The sequence below is a fragment of the Silene latifolia genome, chromosome 1 (genome assembly GCF_048544455.1).
Source record: "Silene latifolia isolate original U9 population chromosome 1, ASM4854445v1, whole genome shotgun sequence".
Lineage (NCBI taxonomy): Eukaryota > Viridiplantae > Streptophyta > Magnoliopsida > Caryophyllales > Caryophyllaceae > Silene > Silene latifolia.
In genome coordinates, this window is record NC_133526.1 from 67815982 (window position 1) to 67840149 (window position 24168).

Below are 24168 nucleotides of genomic sequence, written 5' to 3' on the forward strand. Positions count from 1 at the left end.
CGTGGTCATTGACGGCTCGTCTGCCTACAACGTTCTCATAGGCCGAGTCACCCTGAGCGAGGCCGATGCGGTAATGTCCATCCGGGCTCTGACATTGATGTATGTCTCGGACCGGGGGGAAGTGCATAAGCTCGCCTCAAAGAACGAAAAGAACGAAGTGGTCAATGTCCAAGTGTCCGCCAGAGGGTGCAACATGCAATCTTTCAAAGTGGCGAAGAAGTCAGAGAAGGGGAAGAGTCCATCCTTGCAACAGGAGGGCGAACGCAGGAATACCACCGTCGGCATGGTAGAAGGAGCGGAGACCGAAGAGGTGGAGATTGACCCAGGCCGCACCGTAACTATCGGTGTTAACCTGGAGCCAAAGTTCAGAGCCGCCCTCCTAGATCTGCTAAGGAAAAACAAAGACGTCTTCGCCTACTCAGCGGCCGAGATGCCAGGCGTGAGCCGGGAGGTAATTGTTCACAGGCTAAACGTACTCCCCACCGCTCGCCCTGTCAAGCAAAGGACGAGGAACTCCTCAGCCGAGAAGGATGAGGCCATCAAAGCCGAGGTAGATAAATTGCTGGCGGCAGGCTTCATCATGCCTTGTACCTATCCTGAGTGGTTAGCTAATGTTGTAATGGTGAAGAAATCATCGGGGGCATGGAGGATGTGCGTGGATTTTACCAATCTTAATAAAGCGTGCCCCAAAGATTGCTATCCCTTGCCTCGAATAGATAGCTTAATCGACGCGACGGCATGCTACACTATGCTGAGCCTGCTGGACGCCTTCTCGGGGTATCATCAGGTGTTCATGGCTGAGGAAGACATGCCTAAATGCGCATTCATCACCGCTAACGGCACATACATGTACAAAATGATGCCGTTTGGTTTAAAGAACGCCGGTGCGACTTACACAAGACTGGTAGACAAAGTGTTCCAAAATCAAAAAGGGCGAAACATTGAGGCTTAGGTCGACGATGCTATTGTAAAAAGCAAGTCCGACAGCGAGCACTTAGCCGATTTACACGAGACATTTTGTTCACTAAGGAAGTACAAGATGAAGCTCAACCCAATGAAATGCAACTTCGGTGTCCGGGCAGGTAAATTCCTCGGCGTACTTGTCAGTGCCAGGGGAATTGACGCCAATCCAGATAAAGTCCGGGCGATCCTAGACCTACCGGAGCCGAGGAATCGAAAGGAGGTCATGATGCTGACCGGGAGGATGGCGGCTCTAGCCCGTTTTATCTCTCGGTCAGCCGACAAGAGCACTCCATTCTTCAAGGTGTTGAAGGGGAATAAAGACTTCGGCTGGGGGGAGGAGCAGAGTACAGCTTTCAAACAACTGAAAGCTCATCTTCAGACTCTCCCAACCCCGTCCAGCCGATCTTTGGGGAAACACTATATCTCAGTACATAGCGATTACCTCGGCCACGGTCGGTCCGTGATCGTCAGAGAAGAGGACAAGCAACAACACCCAATCTACTTTGTCAGCCATACATTGTTGCCCGCCGAGAGAAATTACCCGCTGATTGAAAAAGCAGCCTTTGTTGTCGTCGTCGCTGCAAGGAAACTGAAACCCTACTTTGACGCACACACCGTGACGGTCCTAACCGACCAGCCGTTGGAGAAAGCATTGGAAAAATTTGAGCAATCCGGCAGGCTCATCAAATGGGCAGTAGAGCTATCCGGCTTCGGCATTCAATACAAGCCGAGGCCCTCGATAAAAGGACAGAAATCGCAGATTTCCTAACCGAATGCACATACCAAGAAGAGCAAAACCCCGGAGTATGGGAGGTATACACCGACGGGTCCTCCACGACGAACAACTCAGGAGCCGGCATACTTATCATCAGCCCAAACGGGGACGAGTTCGAGTACGCCTTGAAATTTACCTTCTCGGCCTCAAACAACGAATCCGAATACGAGGCGGTGATAACCGAGTCGAGCTAGCTAGGGCGCGGGGCGAGCACATCATTGTGAAAACAGATTCACTGTTGGTGGCTAATCAAATCAGAGGAGAGTACGAGACTCGAGACGACGGAATGGTAAGATACCTGGAAAGGGTAAAAGCTGACACCTCAAAGTTGAAATCTTTTCAGATACAATGCATTCCCAGGTCTGAGAACAACCGAGCCGACGCTCTCTCAAAACTCGCCAGTTCGACCATCAAGAATGTCAGCCGAACCGTGCTGGTGGACATCAGGAATGCCAAGAGCATTACTGAGGCCGTCGGCATGGTGGGTAACGTAGAAACCGAGACAACGTGGATGACTCCGATAATGAAATACAAATTGACAAATGAACTACCGGAGGACCGCAGTGTCTCGAAGAAAATAAAGAGGATCGCAGCAAGGCACTTGGTGTTTGAGGGGGAATTGTACAGGAGGTCCGTGACGAGGCCACTCTTAAAGTGCGTCGGTCCAGCCGACGCAGAGCTAATACTGACAGAAATCCACGAAGGCATCTGCGGCCATCACATGGGGGCAAGAACACTAGCCCACAAAGCTCTCCGAGCCGGCTACTTCTGGCCCACCATGCTTGCGGATTCCAGAGCCAAGACCAAAAAATGCAACAACTGTCAAATGCATGCTCCGGTGATACATGCGCCGTCCCGAGACCTGCAGCCGGTACTTAATCCCCTTCCTTTCGCACAGTGGGGGATGGATCTACTAGGGCCATTTCCAACGGCATCCGGCGGAAGAAAGTTCTTGATTGTCGCCGTTGACTACTTCACCAAATGGGTTGAAGTCGTAGATACAAAGACTGCAAAGACGACGGCAGCCGTAAGAAAGGTAATCTGGGAAAATGTCATAACTCGTTTTGGGTTACCCCAAGTCATGGTATTCGACCACGGCCGAGAGTTTTGGAGTGACACAATAATGAGCTGGCTGGAAGAGCTCGGTATCAAATTTGCATACTCCTCCGTTTGTCACCCACAGAGCAACGGACAGGCGGAGGCGGCCAATAAAACAATCCTCAATGGTTTGAAGAAGACAGTGGAAGACCTAAAGGGAAGATGGGCCGATGAACTACCCGGCGTCCTATGGTCCCTGCGAACCACGGAGAAAGAAGCAACGGGGTACAGTCCGTTCCACTTAGTCTACGGTCCGGCGATCCCCGCCAATTGAAGCAACGGTGCCGACATTCAGAACGGCCACCTTTAACCCGGTCGAAAATGAGGAAGGCTTAAGAACCTCCCTAGACCTGGTTGAACAAAGCCGAGATACAGCACGCCTCAACTTGGCGGTATACCAAAACCGAATGAGAAGAGCTTACAACCGAAGAGTCCACAAAAGGGACTTGAAAGTAGGGGATCTAGTCCTAAGAAAATCGGCCGCCACCAACAAAGGAAACATTCATGGTAAACTAACGGCCAACTGGGAGGGTCCCTACAAAGTGGTGGAAGAAATGAGGCCGGGTACATACCGGCTGACCGACATGGAGGGTGTGCCTCTGATGAGTCATTGGAACACTGACAATCTCAGGAAATACTTTGTATAGCGGCGGAGGTGTCCGAAACAATTGTTGGCACCCCAACGCATGTTTACATCTAATGAAGAGTCACTCAATTTTTTCCATCCAAGTGTTTATCCCCTCCTCGGTCATATCGTGGTAGACGCCCTGGCCCAAGCCGGGCAGTCACCCCAAGAACGCTGTCGCGTCGTAACCCCTAGTCGCCTCGGTCCGCCGAAGGATTGGCAAGGGACACAACGATCGATACGCCAACTTACGCTGTCGCGTCGTAACCCCTAGTCGCTTCGGTCCGCCGAAGGCCTGGCAGGGGACACAACGATCGATACGCCAACTTACGCTGTCGCGTCGTAACCCCTAGTCGCCTCGGTCCGCCGAAGGCCTGGCAGGGGACACAACGATCGATACGCCAACTTACGCTGTCGCGTCGTAACCCCTAGTCGCCTCGGTCCGCCGAAGGCCTGGCAGGGGACACAACGATCGATACGCTAACATGTTCACAACGGCGGTTGGTAAGCGCAAATCCGACACCTCGGTCAGACCGAGAGTGAAAGAGGAAGCGACCAACACGCTAACATGTTCAAGAAAAAGACGTTAAACGCAGTTGAGACACGCATTCTAGCTGCCTCGGCTAAGCTGAAGGTAAAAATGAAAAAGCTCTCAGTTAATAATGCAAGGAGACAAGAAAAGCCCTCGGCCAAGCCAGAGGCAAAACAAGCAAACTTTCATTAATGACAACAAATTACAAACGAGAAGAATGCAGACGACGGCCGTCCCCATAGGGATAAGCCAAAACGCAACCTACCAAAGTCTTACATAAACAAGGAAAAGAAAAGCAAAAGATTACAGACATGATATTTGAAGCGCCAAAAGATGGCGGGAGGAAAGGCTCGATGGTTGGCCCCGAACAGCTAAAGCTATCCGAGACGCCGGGTGAGTCTGGTGACGACCGCCCGTCTCCCTACGCTTGATGCTGCCCACCATCGACAGCAGCAGCATCAACTTCGGTGGCCGGCCTAGAGGAAAGCTTGTCATCCCCACATGCCTTCAGCCTTTCAGCCTAGAGGAAATCTTGTCATCTCCACATGCCTTCAGCCTTTCAGCCTCCTCTTCGGCCTCTTTCGGTGAGCCCGGTGACGGCCGCCCGTCTCCCTATGCCTGTTGCTGCTCGCCATCAGCAGCGTTAGCAGCATCGTCCTTAATGGGCGACCCAGAGGCTGTCTCAGCGGTCTCGGCCTTCTCGGCGACCACGGTCTCGGCGGCCTCGGTGCCGCTTCAACCACTCGGCTTCCTCCTTGGCCGCCTTAGCCTCCTCAGCAAGGGCCGCTCTCTCCGCGGCCACCTCTTCCTCCTGCTTCACCCTTAGCTCCTCCTTGGCCTTCTCCTTCGCGGCTTCCTCCTTAGCTTCGAGCTTGTCATCAAACAGCTCATCAAATTTGTCCCACGAAAAGGAGCCATCCAGAGGAAAGAGCTGCTCAATCACTTCCCTGGTAGCTTCTTCGGCCAGGTCCCGGTATTGGGCGCACATGTTAGGGAGAAGCACGGTTTGGAGTATCTTAATGTCCTCCTCCCTCTGGGCAATAATAGCATCCTTGTTCCGGACCACCTTCCCCTGGACCTGGAACAAGTCCCTAAATTCGTTCCTCTGCGTGAAGTAAAGGTCGGTGTGCTTCTGAACGAGGTCACGCATCTCCCGCAGCTTAGTGACTTCAGCCGCCGCAGCCTCGGCCTTGGCTCTCTCAGCAAGGACCTCCTTTTCAGCGACCTCCCTGAGTTTCCTCTCAGCACGGACTGCCTCTTCAGCCTCAGCCTTGGCCCTCTTAGCCTCCTTGTTCGCCGCGTCGAGTTCCAACCTCAGCCGCTCGAGCTGTGGGGCAGCTTCGGCCATAATCTCCTCTTGCTCCCTGATGTGGGAGCCGGCTAGCTGAGTCCATTTCGCCAGCCTCTTACTAAGTTTCATCCCCTCTGCCACAAGCTCGGTGGGGGAAACCTTCCGAAGTGGGGGATCGACGGTGACATTTCTATCACCCGCCTTCTCAGGCAGCTTCTCCAATTGCCGCACCGTGAGAACGGCGGCCGCCGACGGTTGATCTACAAAAGTCAATTAAAACATCCGTGTCAGTATACATGGACGTATCGGAAAGCCTGTCATCAGGAACGCCTAATTAACCGGCTAAGCCTGAGCCACAAGATATATCTGTACCATGCTTGGCCTTCTTGCTCGGAGGACGCATCTCCTCGCCGGCAGCGGCTGCAGCAGTAGCAGCAGAAGTATCAGCAGCAGGGATGGACTCTTTCCTTTTACGGATAAGGGGAGATCCCTCCGCATCGGAGTCCCCCCCATCAGTAATGTCAACGATCTCCACCGTCTCCTTCTGAACTGAAGGGATGGAAGGTGGAACGGATGTCGACGCCGTCGCCGCCGAAGACTTCGTTTTCCGCGTTCGGCGCGGCATGTTGCTAGCAACCCTCGCCTGGGCCGCCTCCACATTCAAGCCTTTCAGCTGCTGATCCATGAGGTCAGTCGGCGACATTCTGCGGTCACGGGCTGAAGCCTTAGGATGCAAATTAGCAACGGTCTTGTCTTTATGCAGCCCATCCTCTTAAGAATATCCTCGGACAGGTCCGCGCCAAAATGATCTGCAAAAGAAGCAAGGCAAGAGTTAAGCAAGGAATGAACCAAAATTCAAAACGGACAGAAACATTGAGAGCAGTCATGGGCCTCACACCGACCCCACTCACCCTGTGCTAGGGCCGGTATGAGGCCGACATGGCAAAGCAGCTCATCCTGAAGAATGATCTGCGTTGGGGGAATCCATCTTTTCGACGCCCCACTCTCGTCTGTCTCAAAGAGCCTCATCGCCAGCCTCTCATCCTCATTAAGAGGGACCTTGTCAGCGTCCATCTTAAGCTTTTTCCGTTTAACCCATCTGTCATGCTCCGCCTTAGTCTCGCACCGCAAATTAACTTGTCTTTGGAAGGACCGGGCGCGGATAGTCATCCGGCACCTCAATATACACCCACCGATCCTTCCAGTCTTTGCAAGAAGACAGCTTGTCAACGGAGACGTAACCTGGCTCCATCTGCACGCTGTACCATCCGACGCGACCAGAAAATGACGGCCGGAGGTGGTGAAGCCGACGGAATAAATTAACCGTTGGGACCTCCCCCTTAAAGAGACAGAGCCAGACAAAGCCGACTATGGTCCTAACAGCCAACGGATGCAGCTGGGCCACCGCGACGTTCATAGCCCTAATGATGGCCATAACGTAATCATTCAGCGGAAACTAGAGCCCGTACTCCAGGTGCCGGATATATACGCCGGTGCAACCCGGTGGAGGGCAACAGATGGCCTGACCCCTCTCAGGGATAACAATTTTGTATCCCCTGCCAAAGTAGAAATGGCCCTCGAAAAATGTCTCGCCGGAACAACGGGCGAACTTATGGGTCCAAGTACGGTCAGGGCCGATCTTACAAGGTTCGCCGTGATCCATGACGTACTGCCTCCCCTCATTAGGATGAGCCCTTTCAGCATCATCACCGAAATCGTCTCCGTCGTCATCAACATCATCATCATCCTCCCATTCCTCCAAAATTTGAGGATCAACTTCAGGAGAAGGAGACCTCGGACCCCCGGACCTTAGTGGGACGGCGGCCGGTCCTCCCCTTCATCCGCAGACGCGACAGGAACCCCGGCGCAGGTTACTAGGTCCGGCCTCAGTAGAAGACATGGTAGCAACAGTTATTCAACAAAATAAGAGATCGAGGAAAGTTTGTTTGTTTACCTTGAAGAAAAACACTAGCCAAAGTAACAACACTGAAGATTAGAAGAGAGAAAAACCCTTGGAAATTTGGAGGAAAGAAAATTTTAAGAGAACGAAATTGGTGCCCAATTTCAAGGGCTAACTGCCCTATTTATAGGAAAAAGCCCATGAAGAAGGACCAATCAGGGCACAGCCCATGAAACGTCAGCCAATCAGCAATCAGACACGTGTCAGACATGCAGCCACGGAATGTCAATCGTTGCAACAGTTGAATGTCAATCAATGCAACAGTGACCAAGCGTCTTCAACACGCCCCTTCATATCTCTCTGCCTGTTCGTCTTCCTCAACAAATTCCTAAGTATCCATTTCTCCGCCGGCCACATGATCAACCAAGCCGAAAAGCACCGCCGGGGGCAATCGAAACAACCGGCACTCTCCACCCCGGTCTCGGCCCAGAGTCATTGCCTTTTCCACATCGGATGTCCATTACACAACCATGTGGAGGGGGATAGGGTACGGCCTAAGCGAGCCACGCCGAGGTAGAAGAAGCCGGGCGAGAAAATTCTCACTTGCGCGAGAATATACGCTCGGATACATCGGAGCCCATACCACGGCATAGACTACGCTGGGGGCAAATTGATGGGGCATATTCTGCACCCGCTGACCAAGTCAACATATTGAGCAAGGTCAAAGATATCCACAGCAAGTCAACGGCTTAGACAGCCTAACCGACGCAGCCTGTCGGCCTGTCTCTTGGGTCCCGGCCGGGGCAGGGTACGGCCTAAGTAGAGCCACGCCGAGGTAGAAGAAGCCGGGGCAGAAAATTCTCACTTGCGCAGAATATACGCTCAGCATACATCGGAGCCCATACCACGGCATAGACTACGGCTGGGGCAAATTGATGGGGCATATTCTCGCACCCGGCCGACCAAGTCAACATATTGAGCAAGGTCAAAGATATCCACAAGCAAGTCAACGGCTTAGACAACCCTAACCGACGCAGCTGTCGGCTGTTTCTTGGGTCCCGGCCGGGCAACCAACCCGGCCAGGGGCACACATCCGCGAACTCATATCCAAGACCCCTCGGCGGTGAGTCAACAGGGCCCGCCGACCTACCATGGGTCCCTCGGCCGAGGGGTAGATCAGTCTTTCCACCTGCTAGCCACTTGGCCACTACGTGACAAAAGGTGAAAGTCTATAAATACTCCTCTACTCTCATTGAGTAAAGGATCCACAATTTAACCTAAGAATCACTATTCATCTGGTAATATCTTCCTTATCTCTCTACAATACGTACTTTGCCAAGTAACAACAACTTACCTCTCTAAGTTACTGACTTGAGCGTCGGAGTGAGTTCGCTCGGCCCAAAGCCGAGCCCTCAGTTTGCTCATTGTTTCAGGAGACCGCAAGGAGGATTCAACTAAAGACGTCATTCTACAAGCACGGGTGGTACCATATAACTGCTCTGGAATTACACCCGGAACAACACTAATTCATCATCTTCAACAAGTGATGACTTTAACCTCCTAGGTTTTGAAGAAACAACGTCTTACACAAAATGTCTCATGTAGCCAAGAAAGACCAGTTTCTTGCGACATAACATTCTTTGTGGCTCTTGATTAATTTCTCCCACTCTGTCTTCTAGAAATAAACTTGTATTTTAGAAAGACAGCTTCACGAGCTACAAACCTGTTGTACTCGTGATTATAATAAGGAAAAATGAGCATTTGTTTCTTTTGAAAACTTACAAACATGGTACCCTACCAATTCATATCTCATATGATTCGTTTTAGATTTAGTGGATAAATAATTTAGACAAAATGATAAAATCCCCAAAAGGATCAAGTAACTCAAAGTAACTTGATTGAAGTCCAAACCATATCGAATAGCGTTTGATTTCTTTATCCAACCACACATTATCTCATAATGCGTGCTAAGAGAGATTAATTTGTGATACTATATCATATTTCTTTATCCACCGGTGGAGGGAGTATTGTGAGACCAATGCATGGTCTTTTCTTTTACTTTTGTTCTTATTAAGTAAAGTAGGTGTAAGACTACCCTACATTATAGGTAATCATGGTGTTTTATTTATCCATTAAACAAAACACCAACTCACCCATACTACCTCCAATATTTCGGTCAAATGAGATAAAATGGATCTCCATATTATTTTTGTCAATTTGTCTCTTGTCACACAATATGTCACATGTAGTATGATACATGTTATTAATTAATTTGATGCATATTTATCACATAAATATCATTTCATGAATTAATTAAATTACGTACAACAAATTGACTAGTGATACTTGATCACATAAATAAAATGGGTCATTTAATTATAATTCACAACATCTTGTAATTATAAATAACCATTCATTCTTATCTCTATTGTTTCTCAAACAATAAACAATTTTAGTAACACGACATATCAATTACTAAAATAAATCTTATTTAATCCCATTACAATAAGATATCAATATTCTCTCTCACAAATGAATTGTTCAATTTTAAGGAATTGATCAACTTGTATCGTCATACAATTAATCAACTTTACAGATAAGGGCATCATCCTTTAGGTGTGACCTTAAGGGACCAACTGACCACCACCGTCCCACGACAGTAACGTCAAACTCTAGCAAGCCAATCGTTACCAATTAATGTTGATAAGTTGACTATAAAATGAATCATCCCTTACGTATTCTTAAAATGAGATTTAAACATGTGATCAATATGATCGACAATTGTGATCGCATTATTGTCGGAGGACACATATTCCAACATAGTTCACTTGGGAGGGATCAAGAGTCTTGCTTATATAGTAGATAGCATGTAGAACTCTCCCTACTTGTTTGCCAAGAACCGCTCCAACGGCGTAGTTACTAGCATCACACATAATCTCGAATGGTAGTTCCCAATTTGGTGGTTGAATGATCGGTGCCGAGATTAGTGCTTCCTTGATTCTATTAAAGGCTTCAACACACTCATCAGTGAAATAGAATTGGGCATCTTTAAGTAAGAGTTGAGTGAGGGGTTTCGCTATTTTTGAGAAATCGTTTATGAAACGGCGATAGAAACCCGCGTGACCGAGAAAAGTTCTCACCCCTCTAACATTCACGGGAGGTGGGGAGTTTCTCTATCACCTCAACTTTAGCTTTATCGATCTCGATGTCCTTTTCCGAGATTAAATGACCCAAAATAATTCCTTCATTGACCATGAAGTGACACTTTTCCCAATTTAAGACAAGACTAACATCTTCACATTTTTGCAATACAAGAAAGAGATTACGCAAAGATGAGTCAAAGTCTTTTCCATAAACGCTAAAATCATCCATAAAAACTTTCATTATGGTCTCTAGGTAATCGGAAAAGACACTCATCATGCATCTTTGAAAAGTGGCCGGGGCATTACACAAGCCAAAAGGCATCCTCCTATATGCAAAACTACCATAGGGACATGTGAAGGTGGTCTTGTGTTGGTCATCCCGGTGTATAAGGATTTGAAAAAATCCCGAATACCCGTCAAGGTAACAAAAGAACTTGTTGGAGGCTAACCTCTCAAGCATTTGGTCAATGAATGGTAGGGGGAAATGATCCTTTCTTGTTGCGGAATTCAATTTTCGATAGTCAATACACATACGCCAACCGGTGATCTTCCTTGTGGGTATTAGCTCATTCTTTTCATTTGTCACCACCGTGGTACCTCCTTTCTTAGGTACCACTTGAACGGGGCTAACCCACAAAAAATCCGATATGGGATATATGATTCCCGCATCAAGTAATTTCATAACCTCCCCTTTAACGACTTCTTGCATGTGGGGGTTTAATCTCCTTTGAGATTGAATGGTAGGCCTATGGTCCTCCTCTAGATGAATTCTATGCATACAAAAGTTGGAACTTATCCCCTTAAGGTCATCTAGACTATAACCTATAGCCTTTTCATGTTGTTTCAACACATCAAGCAATTTTCCCAATTGGTTTTCGTCAAGTTTGTCATTAACAATCACGGGTTTGGTCATAGATTCATCAAGGTAAGCATATTTCAAATTTGGGGGAAGGGGTTTTAAAGTTGGGATTTGTACCTCACTTTCCTCCTTTGAAGGTTCATTGAGAACTTGCTCCATTTTCATTAGACACTCCATTCTCATGGCATGTTCAACTTGTTCTTCAAGCTCATCCATCTCGTCATACTCAAATTCCATGACAAATTCTTCTTGCTCTTTGGCTTGTAAGATGTCTTCTATAATTGTGTAGATACCCAGTATCTGCTGAGACTCCAACAAACACCCGATGATTATCGGAGTACAACATGTTTTGGAATCGCGGCGTTTGATCGACAGTTTGTGTACAACTTTACGTCGGAAAACTTAAAACGATTTCGAAAATAAAACATTTCAAAAATACCTGGAGTGTTTAATGCACGACGACGGGGTCGCAATGACACTAACTAGAGTCAAAACCGACACCGGACCAAAAACCGACTCAAAAATTCAAATCCCGGCTCCAACAACGAGTCAAACCGAGTCAACCACAAAAAACCAAACATTTCAAACCTTCTACCTTAAGTTTTCCCGGATTCATGTTGGTCAAGTACCAAACATGTGACTACAAAACCTAGGATAGAACAAATCATGATTGCGTTTGTTGTGAAAGCGACAACACAGCTCGAAGACCCGCGACGTGGCTCGCGCCTCTTTGAGCGACCAGTGTGCCACGTCGCTCAAAACTCACACAACCACTCATTCTCCTATAAATACCCCTCAAATGCCACCCATTTGAGACTTACGCGAGTGTCCGCCCCCTCTTTTCTCCCTTAAAATTCTCGACTCGACTTCTTAAGTCACAACCCGACGCGTATTTACGACCTACCGATCGTAAACACGAGCCTTAGACATTGTTTGGTACCGTCATCGTGCATTAAATCACTTGACCGACCACTTCGACCACTACACCATCACTAACATTAAAACACTCTTTTTACTTACCAAAACGGTTTTAAACCGAGTTTTTTCCGATCAAACGAGTTGTTACACTTACGTCGGTCACTCGCCATAACCAAACATGTAAGTATGAGGGTGTAAAAATCCTCTTTCATTATGTTTTCATTTGTTGCATGACTCTAACATGCTAAAACATGCATAACATAAACCAAAACATGGAATAAACGAGCCAAAACTGATTTTTGGTCTGAGGCAGAAGCCCCTTAGGTCGCCAACTGGCCCGTGCCTAAATGGGGTATTCAGACCAGAAATCAACCGTGTTTGTTCTCGTCATTTCCCTTAATCCATTTTTCATATTTGTAATCAGTTTTTACCATTTCAAGTATTTTCGAAACCTTTTTGTTTCATTTCACATGTTTTAACCATAAAGCATTTTTCACCCTTGGTTCCTCATACCATGACGGTTAAATCCGTGTTTCGGTGATAATATTTGGTTAATGACATTTAGAAGGTATTTTAAAGCCTTTTATTTCATTTCTTTACATTTCCAAACAAACATGTTAGTCACCAACACAAAGTCATCCTTGGTTCTACATACCATGTCGGATTTTAACCCGAGTACGATGATGAGTACCGACTAATAACATTCAAATGGACTTAAAACAATTAGTCCATAATCATTTTCAAAACTATTCATGTCAAATTCGTCAAATCGAACCCGACACTGAATATTATCAAATAATGATGATTGTTCGAGTCTAGTTCTTCAAATCAACAAATGCGGTCTAAACGACCCTTTCAAATCAAACCGGGTTCAAATACCCATTTTCAACATGTTTTATAACGTTTTCTAAAAGGTTAGAACACGGCACATAAACCGTGGGCTAACCCGCGCTTAAACAGGCTCTCCATTTCTCATTTTCAAAACCAGAGGGAGGCCCCTTACACCGCCGGCTGGCTCGCGCCTCATATAGCCGTCCTGGCAGTGGGGCTGTTCCTTCCAAAGATTAGACTAGGATGATCCCGACTCCGGTTAACCCGGATATAGGACGGATCAGATGACTATTTGATTATCCAAAACCATATTTTCAAAATGCCTTACTAAGACAAATGGATCATGTTATGCACCCTAAACCTAATACGGTAAATGGATGTTTAATTTCCGTCTTGCATGCAAATCAACCATTAATCCAACTCGACATCTTATACTTGATACTTGGATTAAATCAACCGACTTAGAAAGCTCTCACATGTTAGGTTTAAATTATTGGATGCGCATTCATGCATTTAAACCGTTTTATCAACTTTTGCATTCAACCAACCAAGATCGATCAGTAGAGGCCGCTAAACGCGGGCGGGATTGGGTGTCTGATTAAAGGGCTTCCCAATACGTACCTTCACCTCTTACTCAAAAACTTTGGATAGTGGACGACCTTATCCAGGGCGTACGAGAGTCATTCTAGAGATAGGATGCTAAAGAGGGACGATTTCCTTATCTTTAGTACCTATGTCAAACGCTGCTTTGTGCTTCGATTTGACCGAGGTATAAAGTGGAATTTGAACGGGTTCCAGGCATCCCATAAATGCTTGGTGGGGACTCCGAACATATCTAATCGTTTCGAGACCCTTACCGAGACGAAACCGACCGATCTAAAACGATCCGGTCGAAAGCACCTTTACGCCGCCGAGCGTGGCTTTCAAAAAGACCGCTGTATGTCCGTAGATCGAACCAGACCTGCAGGTGGGCCATGTCCACAGATTGGCGACTCCGCTGGGGATAACTAGGACACTTACGTCTTTGTGATCCCTAGATGGTGAGTCTCGAACGAGGTCTTAGTTGAAATGCATTAATTGATATTACGGTCACGGTCGGGTTCCTTGTCCGGGCCCACAACCTAACCCTTTTCGACCAATTGGCTCGTTTCGTCGGCGTGAGTTTTCTCATCCCCTCGTTTCGAATCCCGATTGAGTCAAGCATACCGTTGACGTTACACATTTCTGTTTCGTCAAAGAGCTTTCATCACTTTCGAGCACTAGGCTAGGGCACCCTCCTTACACATTTTGTTTGGATTGGTATCCCTCTCGCAAATCGGGGTTTGATTGCTTGGTGTGTAACCCACCCTTCTCAGCCAAAACCCGTGTCAGCATAATGCATAATATAATGAACTGTGAGTGCTTATGTGCTATCTGATCATAAGTCCTTCCGTGTCATTTTCAAACTTTCAAAAACACCCTTTTCGCGCCGTTATAATGGCCATTTCAAACTTCGGTCTTTCGCCGACCGATGCACGCCTTTCTAGGCCGTCGTAATGACGATTTTCAAACCCGGTTTTGTATAACCATTTCAACACGCCTTTCTAGGCCGTCGTAATGACGATTTTCAAACCCGGTTTTGTATAACCATTTTAACACGCCTTTCTAGGCCGTCGTAATGACGATTTTCAAACCCGGTTTTGTATATCCATTTCAACACGCCTTTTTAGGCCGTCATAATGACGATTTTCGAACCCGGTTTTGTATAACCATTTCAAATCACCTTTTTACGCCGTTATAATCGCCGCGTCTAGACACGGATTTTAACCCGTTTCGCGCCGACAATGGCTTTCTTTCAAAACCCGAGAAAAACACACACCCTTTTCTCGAGACACTTTCGGGATCCCGAGGACCATACACCGTCCCCGAGACCTCTTCAAACATTTCAAAGTCGATTTTCAAAACATACAATTTTGAATTTCAAAACCGTTTTGGGAAACGACGCACTGTTTTCCGAACCGACTCAAACTGTGACACCCCGCGATAATGCGGAAAACATAACTAATAAATTAATGCGGAAATTTGTGAGATTTTAAAAACTTTTAAATATCTAGCTAAAGATTAAAACGCGGGTGCCAAAAACGAAATGAAACAAATATTACAATAGACAGACTTAGGTTATTACAACCAAAGTCTAGAAAACAGGGAAAAGATATCCCACGAATAAACAAATAAAGGGGTTTCTAAACTAGAAACTAAGGTCCGAGGGTTTAGTTCTCGCTAGCCCACACGTCTTCCCCACGTAAGAATCTTCACCACCTGTCATTCATGTAAACATGAACGCCACAGTCAGTGGGGAGTAACTCAAGGTTCTCCCAGCCACAATATGTCGAAAAGCAGGTAACAAACAACACTTAATCAAACATATTAATCATGCAACATGTGTGAACAATGAAGAATAAGGAGATATAATGAACAATCATGGTGAAACAGGCATAATACTTTCTTAGTAGAATAGGCATGGTGTATGAGGATGAATATGCAATCAAGGAAATAGAATCACCAAGTCGACCAACCCATATTGACCGACTCAACAAGTGTAAGACATATACTTAGTATGAACTCACAAGACAAACCATCTAGATTCCAACCTCTTGGTAGGACGACGATCATAATACGGTCCTAGTCTAAACCTGGATCCAGACTCTCGGGATGGACGTCACCCGATTCGACAAACGATATACCAATCGCATCCAAGACTCGAAACTATTTTACCGTTTATAAATCGCATTTATAATAATTCATTCAAATCCAATTGTTTCTTTAAACAATAATTTTATCCGAGTAATGATACAACTCGATTACTCAGACCGTATCTCATTTAATCACATTTCAATTTGATACGTAAATTTTACTTCCAAAATCGTCCGTCAATTTTTCAGGTAATTTAATTAACTCGTAACATTATACGATTAATTAAATGATCAATTAAGAGTATTGCCCTATAGGTATGACCTAGGGGGTCAACTGATCACCACCGTCACACGACGAAGAATGTCAAACTCTAGTCACCAATCATTACCGATATATGTTGACCAGTTGACAGTATAAATACTTCCCAATTGCATTCTTTAAAATGAGATTTAATAATGATATTTAAATCATGTGATCGCACTATTGTTGAGGACACATTTCCCAACAATCTCCCACTTGTCCTCGACAAGTGTGCGTCACCAATTCTCTTGTCCTATTACTATCTCCCACTCAATGCAAGGTGTCTTTCGGGTCGTACTTGCAAGTGATCATATCGAGAGTGGTTTCCTCGATCTGGAGAATAACTGATTGACCGGATTTATCCACTCTGGATACCTTCCGAGAGTGGCCACGCATTTACAGTTCATTACTCCTCGAGTGGCCCTGAGATATTGTTATAACCCTGACAAGGGGATGGACAATTCCTATCGCACTCATTCCCTTCGACTAGCCACAGCCATCATAACCCAAAATATGCCCATTTGACCCCATTTACGAAGGTCGTAGTAACACAAATCAAAGTTAATCTGAAATTGAGCCATCTTAGGTGAATAGTCTTTAGTCAAAAGAATCGACTCATTTGAATACTATAGCAGCTCTCGCCACGACCAGGCTATATAAATTTGCCAGAACTCTATAAGCGGTCATTAGGCCCGACAAAAAGTTCCTAACAGTCTGCCTATGTGATCGACTAGTCATCTCACATGACTCTATGGCATTTGAACTTGCCATCAATCGCATCACACTCTAGTCATTTCGAGACGTCACCTCATACAAGTGACTATGGGCGAATACAATGTTAATCCGTGTTCACTTTAACGGGGTTCAATTGTCACTACAACCCGTTTGGATGTAACAAAGTATAAAAGGAGTTTTTAAAGAAAAAACTCGAACGACAAATGTGATTATCACATATGAATAGTCAATGCCTGATTACTATTTCATATTCTATAATCTAATTTGATATTGCATTTAGTTGTTAATTTCAATTCAATTGAAATGACATGACTCATCATGTTTAGCCTTTGAGAAGGCTTTGGTTAGTAGGTTTTATCAACTTCTTGTACCTTACTCAACCTTACTACATACTCATTTTCCTTTGTAATGTATACATTTGCATCACAAAACTTTCTGAGTACGTGTCGAGATCCAATCAAGACATAGGCCCTCTTAGCCTAAGAATAGCTCCCACTGTTATCACAGTGTGCGGGACTCATCCTCTTGCACATCTCATGATTGCAAGTGTACTCAATTTCCGTTATAAATATCTCTCATTGTTCTTTATTGCCTAGAACGATTCTAGAAAATCTACTTCTTAATTATTATAGCCACAATGGTATCTTAACCATTCCTAATGTGTTTTGATTATGGTTTTGTCGGAAACCATGCGCAACCTCAATTGTCAATTGTCACTTGTGTAACATCCTTACACAAAATTGCATCATAAACACTTTGCTTTACTTCCCTAATGCTTCTGCATGCACTTAAGGGTAATCTTTATGGCTTACTTGGCAAAGATTACTTAAATTCGATTTTGAAAACAATTCATCATACTCAAAGTATATGAAGTGTTATACATCATTACTCATTTAATTGATCCGGCAGCGGAAGCAAATGGAATCAATCAAATATGTTCAATTTAATTGAACTAGTCATGAATCTTATCAACATAAGACTTTGTTCTGACGCTAATATCATGTGGATTTATCTTCATAAATCCGGATATTCAAGATGTATTATAATACTCCAAAAGTCTTAAATCATTCTCAATGATCAATATGTCATCCACATATCGGACTAATTAAAATTTCCGTAACTCCCACTAAACTCCATGTATAAACACAACTTCTCGACTTATCGAGAAATATTTTATCACATGATCAAAAATGTTGATTCTAACTCATTGATGTCCTACTTAAGACCCTCTCTTAAGTTTCACAATATCTTAGGATTGCAAGAATCTACTAAACTCAAGACATGTATTGAATACATTCCTTCTATTGAAGAAGTGAGTTTTAGATTCACTCGCTATGCATTTCATAATAATGAAACACAATCCCTAAGAAGATCCAAATAGACTTAAGCATTTCAATTGGTGTAAAAACCCTTTGCAACCAATCAACCTTGAAATCTCTCTTTATTAGTGCAAAACCCTTTGCAACTAATCAAGCCTTGAAATCTCTCTTTATTAGTGCAAAACCCTTTGCAACTAATCAAGCCTTTTTATTTCGGATTTTCATGGCTCTAAGCCTTATATTGAGTTGTGACTTAAACACTCTTATGTAAGTCATATGTTCATTACTTTCTAGAAGTAATCAATTTGAATCAAACGATTTCTTTGTAAGTTATAAGCTCTTTACTTTCTTAAAAGTATCATGAATCCATCATTTTCAACAATTTGACGAATTTAACCTCCTAGGTTTTAAAGAAACAACATCTTACACAAAACGTCTCATGTAGCCAAGAAAGACCAGTTTCTTGCGACATAACATTCTTTGTGGCTCTTGAATAAATTCTCCCACTCTGTCTTCTAGAAATAAACTTGTATTTTAGAAAGACAGCTTCATGAGCCGCAAACCCGTCGTACTCGTGATAATTGGAAAGGGAAAAATGAGCATTTGATTCTTGTGAAAACTTACAAACATGGTACCCTTACCATTTCATATCTCATATGATTGGTTTCAGTGGAAAAATAATTTAGACAAAAATGATAAAATCCCCAAAAGGATCAAGTAACTCAAAGTAACTTGATTGAAGTGCAAACCATATCGAATAGCGTTTTGAATTCATATCCAACCACACATTATTCCATGATGCGTGCTAAGAGAGATTAACTTGTGATGCTATATCACATTTCATTTGGCTTATATCAAAGTCTTCACTTTGATAATCCCACCACGACTAAATCGTGCTTCTTTGAACTCTTCAAAGATTTCTCTATTTACCTTATTAAGTGAACACATTAGCGTAAACTTAAATCGTAGGTAAAGAAAATGATTAACCTATTTTGGATCAATGATTTACAACCTCGATCTCCTTTTCAACCAAAAGGCACGAGATATCTTGCTTTGAATACAAGATACGCATATACCATTAACAATCTAATGGTTTCAAGAGTACTCGATAACTCTTTGCGTTCATTATTCCATCTTTTAAGGTTTAATCTTGAGTTACCAATTTGAATCTTACATCATCTACATGATATGTCATTCTAGTTTGGTTTAGAATATAATCACCTTGATAATGGGCTAGCCATTCATCAAATCGTGGTGAATAGGGTCACAAAAGTGAAAAACCTCTTTTGTCTCTTAACAATTTTATATTTTAATTTAGAGTTTATGCACTTAATAGTCACAATTAAGTACCACTGTAAATCCAAAAACTAGATTGAGTACACAATTACTCTATCTCTCGACATTATTGTTGCTAGTCGTCATATTCTAAGCATCCTATGTATCAAGTACAATGATGAAAACCTCCATTGGTTTCTAATATTGACGAAGTAGTACTAGCAAAATTTTATGTTTAATCAAATAAACATTTTGAAGAAGAAGGTCCCATTAGATGTCCCACAACTAACTTGTTGATTCTTCAATAATTTGGGGTAGTTTCCTTTCTCGTGTCCAACATTTAAGACAATGGAAACTATATCGGTCGGGATTGATAAGTTTAGTATCGTCATTCTCAACAACTTTACCTTTAACATTACCTAGTATCAATTTCATTATAATCTTTACTTCTTGAACCTCGTCCTCATCTTAACGGTTTAAGAGAATGCTCCCACTCATTTCAATGAGTCTTTGCTTTGAGAAGCAAAATTGAATTCATGAAGATTACTCTTCATTTGTTCGTTTTAGTCTTAAAACTTTCATCGAAGTGGTTGCGTTATTTTGGTCAATTACGAATTTAGAAAATCTAATCACCAAAACAATATTATCTTTTCAAGGTACTTAATTCATTTAAGTATATGAAAAACAATCCATTGTAAGTAGATGTGTTAGTCAAGAATCAAAACCTGTTTGATAATGAATAACTTTTATCTATACTCTTTACAAGAGATCCTTAGCAATGGTTCATTTGAGGTTTTAGAAGCAAATTCATATTTGTCTTTAGTTACGATATTTTAATGGAGATTTGAATCAAAAACGAAATGATATCGTATATGAATTGTGGTAAAGAAATAGAACAATATTATAACGGAATAATGGAAAACTTAACATTCATCGTTTTATTAATACTTGTAAATAACAAGTAAAGCATTTACATAGTGACCTCTACCCAACTATGATAAATGATTCCAAGACCCAAATTCATATTAACTTGGGCACGGTGTGGCCGATGAAACCCTTATCAATATAACTCGGTGGATTAACGCTTTAATCGATTCTACTTTTAGAACTCTTGGTCGATAATATTACATTAACATATATCTTTAGCCCAAAACACATTCAACAAGGGGACGGTGTGGCCGATAAAACCCTTATCGAAAAACTTTTGTTGAGTTCAATCCAAATTTCGAATAAATGTGTCCATGATCCAAACCCACATTAACTTGGGCACGGTGTGGCCGATGAAACCCTTATCAACATGAATTCGGTGGATAGACATTTATCACCCACTTCCCCTACATAACAAGGTTTGTACCCCGGTGTGGCCGAGTGCACTCCCTCACGAAATAGGTTTTCATGGTTTCTACTATTTGGTAAGGCTATGTCTCAATTAATTGTTTTAGCGAGAGGTCATGTCAATTTATTATCTATCACGTTTTAAGTGAACCAAAGCGGTGAACTACGATAATTCTAATTGACACGGTCGATGAACTCGATAAAATAACAATGCATGTTTAGTTATGGCGATTTAGCGATGCATGTGAAATAAAATAAAATGCAAGCATAAAAATAAATAAATCCTAGTATGGCCTTTCCTAAAATAGAAAAACTCTTTAACTATTACATATCCGGAAACCAACTCCATTGGTCCCTTGAACTTCGGTTGTGGCACGCATCTCGAGGTAACACCGTCTTTATGTATCGCCATTCTTGAAGAAATCCATCTTTAGGAACTCCGGAATGAATAAAATTACATAAAAATACATAATTTCCTATTATACATTTGTAACTAAAATAAAATAAATCTATTAAATTACAAAACGGTGATACAAGATCACAATAAAATTACAACCGAATCGATATTCCCATACATTTCGGGAAATACCAATTAAAATCTAAGGCCATACTAAGTAAAATTACATAATTCAAAATTACATAAATTAAAATTATGACAATCATAAAGAAAAATGCAGCATTATAATATGTATGAACATGCTTCATTTTATGCTAAATCGCCTTTAATTAGCCAATATCGTATATTACTCGGTTTTTACGGATTTGCGTGATTTCAACATTTTATAATCACAAAAATACATAAACTCATATTTATGCATAAGTTAATTACCCTAACCTCTTAGGACTCAAAGTTTAGTCTTCACTAATAATTTGACCATAATTAACCCATATTTTATAAAATTGTTCATAAATGGACCAAAAATTACAAAAATAAGCTATTAAACTTCAAATAAATCACAAAATTTCAAATAAATTCAAAATTTGAAATTTAAACTCATGAACATTCTGGAAAATTTCCATGACACTCATAATGTTCAAAATCTTAGGTTAAAAATTTCGAAAATTTACCGGAAAAACAATGTTGCGGTTTATCGATTTTAATAAAATAATCATAAAAACATGGAAAAATTATATTCACTAACTTTTCAATTTTAGATCTGAAAAAGATAATAAAATGCAACATTAGACGTTTTTCCTAAGTCATAGATTATGTTTTATTAATTTTCCACTAATAATGTCACTATTTATGCTATTTTTCTTCAAAAATCCATAAATCATGCAAAAAGACTTCTTTATAGCCAATTATTTTACACACATCTTGTAAAATTGCATGTGACAACATATTAATTTTCTATGACCAAATTCGAAATTTAACTCATATTAACCTATTTTTCACCTAAATCCGAATTTAATAATGAAAAATCCATTTTTCGAGCATAACAAGTCCAAAAATTATGAAAATTTATAGGTTATCTCAAAATAATATATGTGACAACATATCCAAAAATCACTGGAAAATTCGAAGTATAGCAAATTTTTGGCCAAAAATGACATTTTTACTCATAAAATCATATTTAAATGTCATTATTGTAAAATATGAACAATAAAAATCCGTAAAATTAACCAAAATATCCTAAAACATTTTAGGACCAGAAATATTAACATGCATGGATGAATTTCGTGATATATCATAATAACACAAAATATACAAGTTTTATATGTTATTCTTTATAACTCGGAAAAACTTTTAACCGATTTGCATGCAAAAACCGTGGCTCATGATACCGATTGAAGGAAATGTAGATTCATATACATACTAACATACTCATATATGTCGAAATTAATTTGTCATAAAATTAAATACGGATTTTATGCATGCAAACAATATAATAAAATAGAGAAGAAATCATATCCTTACATTGAAATTTCGGTTCAAATGGGCACAAAAGAAATCTCCTTTTCTTTTGTTCTTGAGCTTTCCTTTAATGGAAGAACAAGATCCAAGTATAGGATCTCTCCTTAGGAATAATACCCAAAGCTAACTCTCAATCTAATTAATATTATTTGAGCTAGTATAATATTAATCTTGTGAAAAATTGAACCAAAAATATTTGGTTTTAGGTTCTCAAAACCGGTTGAGAGAAGAGGAGAGGAAGAAGGAATTATTTTATCTCTCTAAAATAATTATATGAAGTGAATGAATAATATTATTATCAACCCATGCATATAGTGAATGATAATAATTTAAGCAAAAAACACCCTTGTTCTTTCCAAGGGAAAACCGGTTGGGTGGAAGAGGAAGGCCAATGCATGGGCTAGTTGCTCTTCCACAAGAAGCACTAGGTATGCATGCCTAGTGTAAAAAGAATGATTACATCTTCCACTACACTAATTAACATTATAAGAATATGTCAATTAAGTCCAATATTTCGGTCCAAATGGATAAAATGAAATCCATTTTATTTTTGTCAATTGTCAATATGTCACATGTCATATGTAACACAAATTTGTTATGTATTTTTAACATATTAAAAATCAACGTATTAATAAAAATACGTCATATACAAAAATCGACTTAGTAATTCATAATTACTTGTACCAAAATATTTTACCGTTTATAAATCGCATTTATAATAATTCATTCAAATCCAATTGTTTCTTTAAACAATAATTTCATCTGAGTAATGATACAATTCGATTACTCAGACCGTATCTCATTTAATCACATTTCAATTTGATACGTAAATTTTACTTCCAAAATCGTCCGTCAGTTTTTCAGGTAATTTAATTAACTCGTAACATTATACGATTAATTAAATGATCAATTAAGAGTATTGCCCTATAGGTATGACCTAGGGGGTCAACTGATCACCACCGTCACACGACAGTAATGTCAAACTCTAGTCAACCACTCATTACCGATATATGTTGACCAGTTGACAGTATAAATACTTCCCAATTGTATTCTTTAAAATGAGATTTAATAATGATATTTAAATCATGTGATCGCACTATTGTTGAGGACACATTTCCCAACAGAAACATGGCACACACTCGTAACCAAAGGTCGAGTAACCTCTAATCGGAAACATGGCACACACTCGTAACCAAAGGTCCGAATAAAGGCGGAAGGATATCCTAATTCGGAAACATGGCACACACTCGTAACCAAAGGTCCGAAAGAGGAAAGATGACCCAATCCGGAAACATGGCACACACTTGTAACCAAAGGTCCGAAAGAGGAAAGATAACCCAATCCGGAAACATGGCACACACTTGTAACCCAAGGTCCGAAAGGGGTAAATAAGGAATGTCAAGTAGCCACACAATGTAAAACGTCACACTTGAGTCACAATAAGAGTAAGAATGATCATGCAAACATCGTATGACACGAGATCTTTAATGTCACATTCATACTCATGGCTTGCATCTCACCATGAGTACAGATGGGAACATTAATCCCAACGATCATGTGAAATCCAATGAATGGACTAGGATAAGCCCAATAAATAAATCCTATGACAAGCCCAACAGAGCAATTAAGTAAATGAACGATATTAACTAATTACGTTATTTAACATGTGAGACGGTTATTT